Source organism: Euleptes europaea, chromosome 1 (assembly GCF_029931775.1).
Source record: "Euleptes europaea isolate rEulEur1 chromosome 1, rEulEur1.hap1, whole genome shotgun sequence".
NCBI lineage: Eukaryota > Metazoa > Chordata > Lepidosauria > Squamata > Sphaerodactylidae > Euleptes > Euleptes europaea.
Genome location: NC_079312.1, coordinates 10,448,110 through 10,460,806, shown reverse-complemented (window position 1 = coordinate 10,460,806; position 12,697 = coordinate 10,448,110).

Sequence of the window (12,697 nt, the reverse complement as noted above, 5' to 3'; positions counted from 1 at the left end):
GCTGTTTCAAACTTGGGAATTGTTGGAATTGCCAACGACTTCTTCGAACACGAATATTTTTTTGTATGGTGGGACGTTTTCTATCCCAAGATACATTGGAATTTGGCTTGGGATAAAAATATACTGCCAATGAAATACAATTTAACTTTTTGTGTGAAAAATTACAAATATTAGCCATTGAATAACAGTTCCTTGTAAACACAACAGGGTAAAGCAGCCAGCCCATCAGTGGTCCTCATTACCAAGGTGAAAACAGAAAATAGCATATCTGTGCCACAACGTCACTTCCAGGGAAAACCATGGTGTTTCCTGACATTCCTAAAGCCACCCGACATCCCTTCCAGGTTTCTCCTGGAAGTAATGCCCTGGTACAGATAATTATGCACACAATCCCCATGTCCCTCCCTTAAAGCTCCTGCTGGTTCCCATTTCAAATATTATGCATTTCTGATCCAGAATGTAACATAATTCAGTTTAACAAATATACTAATAACAATTATATTCAACCATTTTGTGTATTTATTTGTTATTTGCAATCTGCCTCCCTCACATCTACACGCACAAAGAAGTGCAATTAAAGGAATTAAATAACCAATTTGAAATAGCCAATACCAATGGCTTATGAAAATGAAAGCACGAAATGTTTGAAGGTTGAATACCCACCCCAGGGCCACTCCTCCATTGAGTATCCCATCCTCCCAAGTCTCCAGCACAGACAACCCACAAACCAGAGAATTGCAGAGAAGTCACTTTAACTACTCTCTCACCCTGTATCACAGCCAACTCTTGCCATGATCAGTCCTGCTCGAGCCAAAAGGCCCATTCTCCCATTTCCTCCACTCCTGCTTCAACTCGGGCTCAAGAGCTGTTTCAGGCAGAGCCCCTTCCCATGGTCCTTTCCAGCAGTTTCCAGCCACTGCCCCTTTCCTGCACAGGGATGCCTCGAGGAGGCCGGTGTCCCAAGGTCCTTGGAGAGGCTACTGACTGTATATCTGGGCAGGGATCCTACCTCTCAGGTCTCACACAGCTTATACTTCTTTCAGGATGCAAGGACTCCCAGCCTGCCCTGACTGGCTGGTTTACTACAATCCCTCCTGCTCCATCCTTTTATCCTTCCTTTAGTCTAGCAGTTTCCAACTCCTGCCTTCTTTTACTGATTCTGGAGGAGACCCTTTCTCCCAAGGAGTCCTCTACAGCAGATGTGGCTGACAGGGGCATTCAGGCTGGAGAATTCGGGGACTGGGGGAAGCAATTTGGAGCAACTAAGATATTCAACATTGCTTCTGGTGTGAAATAGAAAGTGACATCATTGCGTCAGAGCAGTGTTCTGCAAAACACCCCAAGCCCTATCAAACATCAGCCCGGAACAAGGATTCAAGGCCAGAAAGTCCCCTGCTTTATTCTGTCAAACTTCTTGAGACATTCTGGCTCAATGAAAGAGCCTTCTTGTGCGTGTGTTGTGCCATCAAGTCGCTTCAGACTCATGGTGACCCTATGAATCCATGTCTTCCAAAACGTCCTATTGTTAACAGCCTTGCTCAGGTCTTGCAAATTGAGGGCCACGGCTTCCTTTATAGAGTCAATCCATCTCATCTCATGGGTCTTCCTTTTTTCCTACCTTTAACTTTTCCTAGCATTATTGTCTTTTCCAGTTACTGTTGTCTCCTCATAATGTGACCAAAATACAATAGCCACAGTAGAGTCATTTTAGCTTCTAGGGACAGTTCAGGCTTGATTTGATCTAGAACCTAGAGTGTGATGCAATCGTTAAGAGTGGTGGACTCTAATCTGGAGAATTGGGTTTGATTCCTTGTACCTCCACATGAGCGGCGGACTCTAATCTGGAGGACCAGATTTCATTCCCCACTCCTCCACATGAAGCCTGCTGGGACACCTTGTCCTTTTTTTCAGATGAGGGTCTTCACTGCTCATTAATAAGAATGAAATCACCATTTCTATGTAACGCCTCCGAATCTGTAATAGGGTATTCAAAGCCACAATATGGAAATTTAATCCACAATATGGCACCGCTCCAGTGTTGCAGGCTTTGACATATTAGAGCACATGAACATGGTATTAGTGTTGTACATATGCAGAACCATTCAATGTAAACCTACACATATTCAATGAAAAACCCAAGCTACGCATACACACTGCAAGGTACGCATATACAAACTGCTAAAGGTATAAAGCAGAGGTTTAATTTCCTTTTAGTTTCCTTTTAAAAGTAAGGAGAATAGTCTTTGCTAGAGGCTTCTGCTTTTATTATTCTGTCAAAAGCTGTCAGTAATTTTCCAGTAACACAGTCTGTTTATTTTGTCTAAGACCTTACCCAGCTGCTCTCTCCCAGCTGTTCAATAGAAAGAAACCGTTTCTTAAAATAAGATACCGTTTCTTAAGACACAGAATTGAATGCTTGATTCTTATTCTCACAATACCTTTAAGTATAGATATGCTGACTATGCTATAATGATGTAATGTAAACAATATACTGTATTTTATGATTTAAACATGAACGCGTGATGCTATAAATTCAATCTCATCATATTTTTCGAAGGATGAGAATGATACTAAAATTGAGCATGTAGAGTGCTAGTAAAGCTCAAAACTGATTGTTTATAGTTTAGCAAAGTAGCCTCCAGGAAAAGGATGTCCATATTTGGTAATGCAAAGAGAGGCCACTGAGCATGTGCAGTAAAAAATGCTGACTGCTAGAGAATTACAAATGCTGACTGCATAAGATTTAGTTTCTTCCTTAGCTGAAATTAAAGGTGCCTGAAACAGTATAAATACAGGCACAGAAAGGCTAGAACTTCAGACCTCTCTCAGAGGTTCTCAGAAGAAAGGTGTTGGTATATATGGCTTTGCAAATATATTATTCTAGATATTGTGAATTAGATACTTAGAACTAAATCAAACTTCTTTAACTGTTGTATTTTAAGTGTTGGATTTTAAAACTGAATAGCTTGCTTTACTGTATACATTGTTACTATACATTGTTACTGAATATTAAGACTTTGTAATACTTGCATATACATATATATATATATATATATATATACACACACAATTACACTGGAGTACATCATAAAAAGACTTACTTTTTAAAGTGAGTAAAGTAGTTGAGTCTTCCTTAGCAGGTGACTATCTGAATAAGATAACATACCACTTCTCAGGAAGGAGTCAATTCTAAGAGTATAGTCACACGAAAGGCACTGACCCGCTTCACCAGAATGTTCTAAATCCACGCTGGAAAAGAACATCACTCTTCCATTTTGTAAGAGGTAATATAAGGTATTAATCAATCTCAATTCCTTAATAAGTAACCCATTAACATGACAGGATTTTACAGAGAAAATAGTAGGAGGGTGAAAAAGAGGTAGATGTTGCTCAGTAGGGAGCGCTACATATATTAGGTTAAGGAGAAGGCAGGGGGATAGAAAGGAGGGAAGTGGGCATAGAGATGGGTCTTGTTCAGAGCAGCTACCATAAGATAGGTCAGGTCTACATCCTGGCAGGTCAGCCACTTCAACTGGTATCCTGCATCCTAAGTTTGATTGGATGGCTCTTTGCTTGTGTGACTCTTCTGGTGTAAGATAACACTTCAACTCTGACTGAACCTTTTCCCACACTTCAAGCTTTCATATGGTTTCTCACTTGTGTGAACCTTTTGATGTTTAGCTAGGTGGGCATTTTGAGAGAAGCATTTTCCACATTCCAAGCATTTATATGGCTTCTCCCCTGTATGAACCCTTTCATGTGAAGTTACTTGGCAATTACGAGAGAAGCATTTCGCACAGTCCAAGCATTTATATGACTTCTCCCCTGTATGGATTTTTTTATGGGCAGTCAAGGAGACATTCTGAGAGAAGCACTTTCCACAGTCCAAGAATTTATATGGCTTCTCCCCTGTGTGAACCCTTTGATGTATTCTTAGGTAGGCATTTCGAGAGAAGTACTTTCCACATTCCAAGCAATTATATGGCTTCTCCTCTGTATGGATTTTTTTTATGTACAGTTAAGGAGACATTCTGAGAGAAGCACTTTCCACACTCCAAGAATTTATATGGCTTCTCCCCTGTGTGAATCCTTTGATGTATTCTTAGGTGAGCATTTTGAGAGAAGCACTTTCCACATTCCAAGCAGTTATATGGCTTCCCCTCTGAATGGATTTTTTTATGTACAGTTAAGGAGACATTCTGAGAGAAGCACTTTCCACACTCCAAGCATTTATATGGCTTCTCCCCTGTGTGAACCCTTTGATGTATTTTTAGGTGGGGATGCTGAGCAAAGCATTTTCCACACTCCAAGCATTTATATGGCGTCTCCCCTGTATGGATTTTTTCATGGGCAGTTAAGGAGGCATTCCAAGAGAAGCACTCTCCACAGTCCTGGCATTCAAATGGCTTCTCCCTTGTATGAACCGTTTGATGCGCAGTTAGTTTGCCATTCCTAGAGAAGCACTTTCCACACTGCAAACATTTATATGGCGTCTCCCCTGTGTGAAACTTTTGATGATCAGTTAGGTACTCCAAGCATTTATATGGTTTCTCCCCTGTGTGAACCCTTTGATGTCTAGTTAGGTTGCTATTATTAGAAAAGCACTTTCCACATTCCAAGCATTTATAGGGCTTCTCCCCTGTGTGAACCCTTTGATGTGCAGTTAGGCTGCTATTCCGAGAGAAGCACTTTCCACACGCCAAGCATTTATAGGGCTTCTCCCCTGATTGTATCCTTTCATGTTCTTTTTGTGCACAAATCCTGCTAAAGCTCTTTCTGTATTCCAAGCCTTCACATTTTTTCCAGCAGGTTTTAACATTATATGTTTTAACACTTAATTCGCAGCTGAGTCCTTTCCGATTCATGGGACCAGTATGCCTTCTCTTCCTCTTACATATTACATTTTGGGCTGAGGCCTCAGGTTGATTTCTGCTGTGACAGACAACCAAATCCTTCCTCGCCTTTTTCCCTTCCTTTTCCCTTCTGCGCTCTCGCACTGGTACCGCTTGATCTCCAGATTTTGCTTCCACCTGCAGATTGTTGTCTTTTTCCACAATTCTCCTTCCGGATGCCATCTCACACACCATCTCCCTCACATCTGCAACTGAAAGAGAGAGGCAGAAATCAAATAAGAATGAAAATGTGCAAATACTAGTCAGCACACGGGTGTCAAACATATGGCCCGTGGGCCAGATCTGGCCCACGAGCCAGCTGAGACAGCTCCTCACAACACTGGGCTGGCAAGCATCTCTTGACTCCCACGTTAGCTCCCCACAACACTACAGCCTTGTCACTCTTTGCAGAGGCAATAGTGGTGCCTGCTCATGTGACCACCTCATCTTTTTTCTCCCTCGGTGGGGTCTCTTTGTCTCCCTCCAATCCTGTGTTTCAAAAGCTGCACCTGTACTTCCCACGCATTTAGCTTGGGGTTTCTGCTAGGGCTCTGGCAGGGGCTAGGGATTAAAAGCAGTTGTATTTTTTCCTCTGTATTCCTCAGTGCAATATGCGATTATTAGAGCATTTCTCTTTCTCTCACAATTGCAGGAAGTATCCAAGGAAACTGGAGGGTGGCGGAGTGGCACAGACGGAATCTAAAGCCGCCTCGCACCCTTCCTCTTTTATGGGAACTGGGTTGGACACAAAGGGTTAAGCAGGCCACTTTCCCAATTTCCCACCACGCTTAAGCCACCACAAATCCTGTAGCAACTGAGGAGCTGAAAACACAATTGTTATTCTGGGCCCAGTGAAAGGAAGGAGGTGGTAAAAGAAGGAGTTGAAACAGCTTTTTCCTATCATTCCCTCATTGTTCTGAGGGCTGAAGATGAAACTGCAGAAGACTGAAATTGGTCACTTGCATGGAGATTATGATTTGCATCCACTGCCGTAGAGCCTGTTTGGTAGTGTTTAGATCTGGACAGCAACTTTCCTCCTGGGATTGCCCCAGCTCCCAGTACAATAGTGGGATCATCGTGGCAGGTGTGTAGCTTCCTTGTGCCTTGAAAAGAAAATGCTGAAGTAGGACTTGGCCTTAGTAGGAAGTGAAATATAAAAATGATGTGTCTATTACAAAGCAAAACAAAAACAAAAACCAAGAGCAAGAATGTATGGGACTTACTAAAAGGAATGAAAGGATTTCCCACTGGAAACAATGAGAGAGCCTTAAAGGCCCATTAGAGAGAAGTGGAACCCAGGAATGCCAATTGACTTGAATCTGGGACTAGAATTACAGGTCACAGAGTGGAATGACGGTCCCTAGCAACAGAATCAGGGCTCTGGGACTACAATGACAGGTCACAGAGAGGAATGGGGGTTCCTGGCAATTGGCTCAGTACTGGCCTCACCAAACTTCCACTGCCCCCTTCTTACTATCTTGTGGGGGCTTAGTCGTATGCTCGCCCAGCTGTATTATGCTGCAATCTGGGGGGCACCATCAGACACTTTTTGTCCTTTACTTACTGATTTTATAGGGCTGTTTTAATTGTTGTTTGGAAATGTTTTTATTTTGTCTTACTGTATGTTGTAATACTATGTGAGTCGCTCTGAGCCCGGCCTTGACTGGGGAGGGCAGGGCAGAAATTTAATACATAAAAAAATAGTTATTCTGGGCCCACTGAAAGGGGGGGAGAGGGGGGCCAAACAGCTGTTTCCTATCCTGTCCCCATTGTTCTGAGGGCTGCAGATAGAACTGTGGGAGACTGAGGTTGGTCAGTGGCGAGGAGATGTCTCTTACAGCCCGTTCTTATACAGAATGACTCCAATCGAAGCCCACAATGGGTTTTAGATGGGAGTAACCCTGCATAGGATTGCATCAACTGCAGTGGAGCCTGTTTGGTAGCGTTTAAACCTGGGCAGCCACTTTTCTCCTGGGATTCCCACAGCTCCCAGTGGAATTGGTGGGATTCATGGTGGTAGGCATGTGGCTTCCTTTGCCCTTGTGCCTTGAAAGCAACGTGATTGAAGTAGGACTTGGCATTAGTAGGAAATGGAGTATAGAAATTATGTGCCTATTAAAAAGCAAAACAAAACAACAGAGCAGAATGTATGGGATGTACTAAAAGGAATGACAGGATTGCCAGGATTGGAAACAATTGGAGAAGCTTGAAGGCCCACTAGAGAGAAGGGGAGCCAGGAATGCCAATTGAATTGCATGGGCTCCATTGAAATACATTACAGCACAAAAAAAGTTGGGAAGAAAATGCGGAATGGATTTTTCATTAAGGTGTCTGGAATTGCAACGACAGCCCCCAGAGTGGGATGACAGTCCCTAGCAATAGAATCAGGGCTGCAATGACAGGTCACAGAGAGGAATGGGGGTCCCTGGGAATAGGCTCAGTGCTCTGTGACTGGAATGCAAGGTCAGTGAGTATGCTGGCCCACCAGGGCGTGGTGCTGCTGTAGCAGCCCGGTGCTCTGAAGAGGCCTGCAGCGGGTGGGGCAAAGTTTGGGGTTTCTGAAGCCGAGGCTTCTACAGCTGGCAGCTGTACTAATTGGGAATGGGTGTAGTAGACAAAGTCCAGTAACAGTCGAAAGGTCAGTCAGGGTGAAAGGCAATCTGTCAGAGCAAGAGGCAGAGTCGAGGTCGGGCCGGTCCAAGGTCAGGCAGGGAACATAAGAAAGGCCCTGCTGGATCAGACCAAGGCCCATCACGTCCAGCAGTCTGTTCACACCGTGGCCAACCGGGTGCCTCTAGGAAGCCACAAACAAGACAACTGCAGCAGCAGCATCCTGCCTGTGTTCCTCCACACCCAAAATAATAGGCATGATCCTCTGATACTAGAGAGAATAGGTATGCAGTATGACTAGTATCCATTCTAACTAATGGCCATGATTACCCCTCTCCTCCATGAATATGCCCTCTTAAAGCCCTCCAAGCCAGCAGCAATCACCACATTCTGGGGCAGGGAGTTCCACAATTTAACTATGCGTTGTGTGAAAAAATACTTCCTTTTATCTGTTTTGAATCTCTCACCCTCCAGCTTTAGCAGATGACCCCGTGTTCTAGTATTATGGGAGAGGGAGGAAAACTTCTCCCTGTCCACTCTCTCCAAACCATGCATAATTTTATAGACCTCTATCATGTCTCCCCTCAGCCGCCTTCTTTCCAAGCTAAACAGCCCTAAGCGTCTTAACCGCTCCCCATAGGACAGTTGCTCTAGTCCCCTAATCATTTTGGTTGCTCTTTTCTGCACCTTCTCAAACTCTGACATATCCTTTTTTGGGTGTGGTGACCAGAACTGTACACAGTATTCCAAGTGTGATCTCACCATAGATTTGTACAAGGGCAGTATGCTATCAGCAGTTTGATTCTCTATTCCTCGTCTAATTATGGCCAGCATGGAATTTGCCTTTTTTACAGCAGCCGCACACTGGGTTGACATCTGCATTGAGCCAGGGAGTCCAGAAGAGTCCAGAAGAATTCAAGGTTGAGAAAACAGTCCGAGTCGATACACCATCAGCCAGAGTGGAGTGTCGCAGGTTCTCCATGCGTTGCTTCCACAGCTTCTGCTGACTCAGCCCTCCTAAATACTTGCAGCTGTCAAGGGGAGGCAGCTTCTGTAAAGACTCACTCACTATCTCCATTGCTGTCCTGGTTCCTTCTTTGTTGCTCCAGCCAGCATTGTTCTGCCAGGGCCCAGCCCATTTTCCTCCGACGAGTCCCAGGAGACATCTGTTCCTCATGGTCTCCCGGCTCCCTTGCCAGCTTCCTCGATGTTCCTGGGTCGGCCGGCGTCTCGTTTTCCTTAGGCTGCTCTTTAGCCGGTGACTTTAAGGTTTGTCTTGGCAATACATCCTCATCAGCTGTTTTCTCTGTCAGTGTGGGTGGGGAAGGAGGACTCTGCCCTTGGACCTGGTCTTCTCAGAGTCTGAATCTGTTGTCAGGTAGCCTCTGACAGTGAGTGGAATGACAGCACTGAGGAGTAGCAGAAGTGTTCTCGGAGTGGAATGACAGCCCCTGGGAATAGACTCAGTGTTCTGAGACTGGAATGAAAGCTCCAAAGTGACAGTCCCTAGGAACAGAATCTGGGCTCTGTGCCTGGAATGATAGATCCCTGACCAGGCCCTATGAGAGGAGGGTTCAGCAGGTGCATCCCACTGGGGCCTTGGGGCCCAGAGAAGGTCCAAAGGGAGCCCAAAGGGGCTCAAGAGTTTCCTGGAGTCCATAAGAAGTTTGCACATGAAGACTAGTATTTATATCTTACTTTGGCCTACATAGCATAGTTTTATATATCCTTGTTGTTACATTACATTCGCAAGGTCTTCCATCAGGGGCAGAATGTACCAGTCAGAATGTTTAGGCCGGTGGCCACTGTTGTAGTGGAAGGGCTGGTGCGCTAGTACATTAAAAAACCATCTTTAAAGAGCAAATTTGGACAGTTAAGTGGAAGGTATGTTCTAATCCTTCTCTTTAATCACTTTAGTGACATTAGGCTACATTTTCACAGATTCATTCACTTTAAAATTTTGTAAGATTAGGCTCAGGATTTTTTGAAGCAATATGGCAATGATCAGAGCTGGTCAGGAATAAAATTTTCCTTTTTTAGATATAAAAGAAGAAATTATAAATCATCCATCGAAAATGTCCTCACAAATCAGAAGTTCAGAAAGGAAAAGAAAGAACGAGAGGAACATGAAAAAGGGGGCAATGAAAGATCGTTCAAGTTGGATTAAGGGCGCCTTCAAAAAAATTCTCATTCAAGCCACCTATAGAACTAGAACAAGAAAAAACTCTTGAACATCTTATCTCCAAACAAGGAGCAGCTGATTTGGGTAACAATGAACAGGATTTTGAAAAGGAGACATGCAGAAAATGACAAAAATGAGCTGAAAGAAACAGAAATGCAGTCTCAGGTGGAAGTGAGTTTGGAAAATGAGAAGAATACTCTAGGCCTTGACATTAGTTGCATCACTACTGCGATTCCTTCTCAAAACGAAATAGAAAAGTATGTTACCAATGGTCGCATCTCATTGCCTAAAGTATTCCCAAAGGTTTGTGTCAGTTTACGAATTCTTTTAACAATTCCAGCAACGGTAGCTTTTGCAGAGAAATCATTTAGCAAACTCAAGCTGATTAAGAACTTTTTTAAGGTCTACAGTGTATCAAGAGAGTCTTGTCACTTTGGCCAAGCTGAGTATTGAACCAAACATTGCCAGAACGATTAGTTTTGATGCTGCCATTAGACATTTTTCACAAAAAAAGGCAAGGAAAGCTCATTTTTAAGTAAATACAAAGTCTGCTTTGTTTCTCTTTTGATTTAGAATTCTTTCATCTTATGCACATTGCATAACTGTAGTATAAATAAAAGGATGTTCAAATGTGAATTTTTCTCCTGATCTGCATTGAAGCATCTCAAGATGTTCAAATGTGCATTCTTCTGACTCTCTTTTCACTCTTTATTATGTAGGAGGAAGCATAGGGGCAGAAGGCCTCAAACGTCGAAAATCAGTGACACACTCCATTCTCACCTTGTATAAAAAGGATTTTAAAAAGATGCCTAATGGAGCACCTAATGAGGCACCACCTCATAAAATTCCTCTCAGAGGCCCTGCCCCTGACCTAGAGTGTGTCACGGTCTCTGACATAATTATGGTATTTTGTGTACATGTGCAGAATTAATTCCATGTAGAGCCTGAACACAACATACAAAACTGAACCACAAACTGCAGAGGTTTGTGTAATGAAAAGTCTGGCAACAGCTTACAAAATGCAAATATCCTTAGAACAGGCTGACTGAATTCTCTCAAGGTCTGAATTTTTCAGGAGCTAACTAACTTACCCTGGTCTTGTCCTTGAAGGGAGAAGAACAGAGTCACCCTTCACTATCTTGTCCTTGAAGGGAGAAGAACAGAGTCACCCTTCACTATCTGCCAGAAAGGTGTATCTGAAATTACCCTTTCTGATTCATCTGCCAGCTGTCAGCTGCTCATATCTCAAGAGCAGAAAAGTCCTGCTATTATATAACCTCAGGGCTATAGGTGCAGTAAGGTTCCTGCTCTCTGTAAGTGCAGTAAAATTCTTGCTTTCTGTGACCTTGCTGAAGGTTTCCTACTGACCAGATGGTTACATGTTACAATGTAAGCAATAATTGTGTTTTATGATTTATATAGTTCTATATTGTATTGTAGATTTATAGTCTCATTTAATGTGTATTGTATTGAATATGAGAATGGTATGAAAATTGAGTATGTGGCGTGATCATGGAGCTCAGAAATGATTGTTTATACTTTAAGCAAAATAGACTGAAAGGAAAGGAAGCCCATCTTTGGTCATGGGGAGAAGCTAATAACCTGAACAGCTGCAACTAAGACATTATTGCACTGCTCATGTTATCTGAAAGTGGGGATAAAGATGTCCCTCCTGATGGTAAAATTAACACTCCTTCCAAAGGCTCTCAAGAAAAGGCTGACTGGTATGTATGGCTTAAATACATTATTCTAGCCTTCGACAATACATTATTCTAGACTTGATGAATTAGATACTTTGAACTGAATCAGAATAATTTGACTGTTATATTTTAGAAGTTGGATTTTGAAACTGAATAGTATGTAAGACTTGCTTGCTTTTACTTCATACATTGTAAATACAATGTACTTTGACAAGAGGTTTTATAGAAGTGTTAAAGACTTGATAATCTGCATTTATACATATTGTACTAGAAGTACGTCAATAAAAAGACTTGCTTTTTAAAAGTAAGTAAAGTTGTTGAGTCCTGCTTACTCAATGACTGCCTAAGATTACTTCACTTCTCAGTAAGTGATACATTCTAAGGGCCGGTCATCTGAACAGCATGACCCGCTTCAAGTGCAGGATGGGATTTTCCACAGAGAGACTATGGAGGGGGAGCTCTGGGTCAGCGATCAACAGAGCGGGCAAAAGTGTGCAGAGAACTCCGGCAGGGTGTGACACGTAACGGGAACATGGAAGTCAGGAAGGCAGCAGAACCGGATGGTGGATCTGGAAGGGGGACAAGAGCAAGAACTCAGAAATCAATTCCAAGGAAGGTTTTCGGCCTTCAGAAACCTACACAGAGATTTTGGAATTTTCCATCCTCCATTTTCGGTGGATGTCCATGAGGTTCCAGAGGAGCTCCAGATGGAAATAACTGATGTGCAGTGTGATGCTGTGCTTAAAGATACATTTTCTGAAATTGGCATTAACAAATTTTACTAGTTTTTGGGCCCTAATTACCCCAAGCTTAAGGCTTTTGCTGCTAAAATTCTGTTTATGGTTGGGACAACATCTACGTGTGCACAGCTCTTCTCTGTAATGAACATCAATAAATCAAAAGCACATTTTCTACTTGCAGAGACACACCTGACCAGCATACTCAAAATTGCTACAGCACAGACTTTGACTCCAGATTTTGATGCAGTAGTTCAGACCAAGATGTGTCTGTAAGAGTGTTTTTGTTTTAAGCATGTTTGTATTTTAAGGAAAAAAATAATATTGCCTGGTCCAACCAAATGACCAAAGGAAGAGGGAAGGAATTTCTTGCTTCTGTTGCAGAAAGGTGCTCAAGACCACATTAAGTGTCATACGTTTTCTGGTGTATATGTCGGGAACATACAAAAACAGAATAGGAAAAGAAATGTTTTTTAAAAAACCTTGGATTTTATTAAAATAATTTTTGTTCAAAAATGATTAAAATATGAAGAAGCGTTGGGTTTTATATGCCGACTTTCTCCACCACTTAAGAAA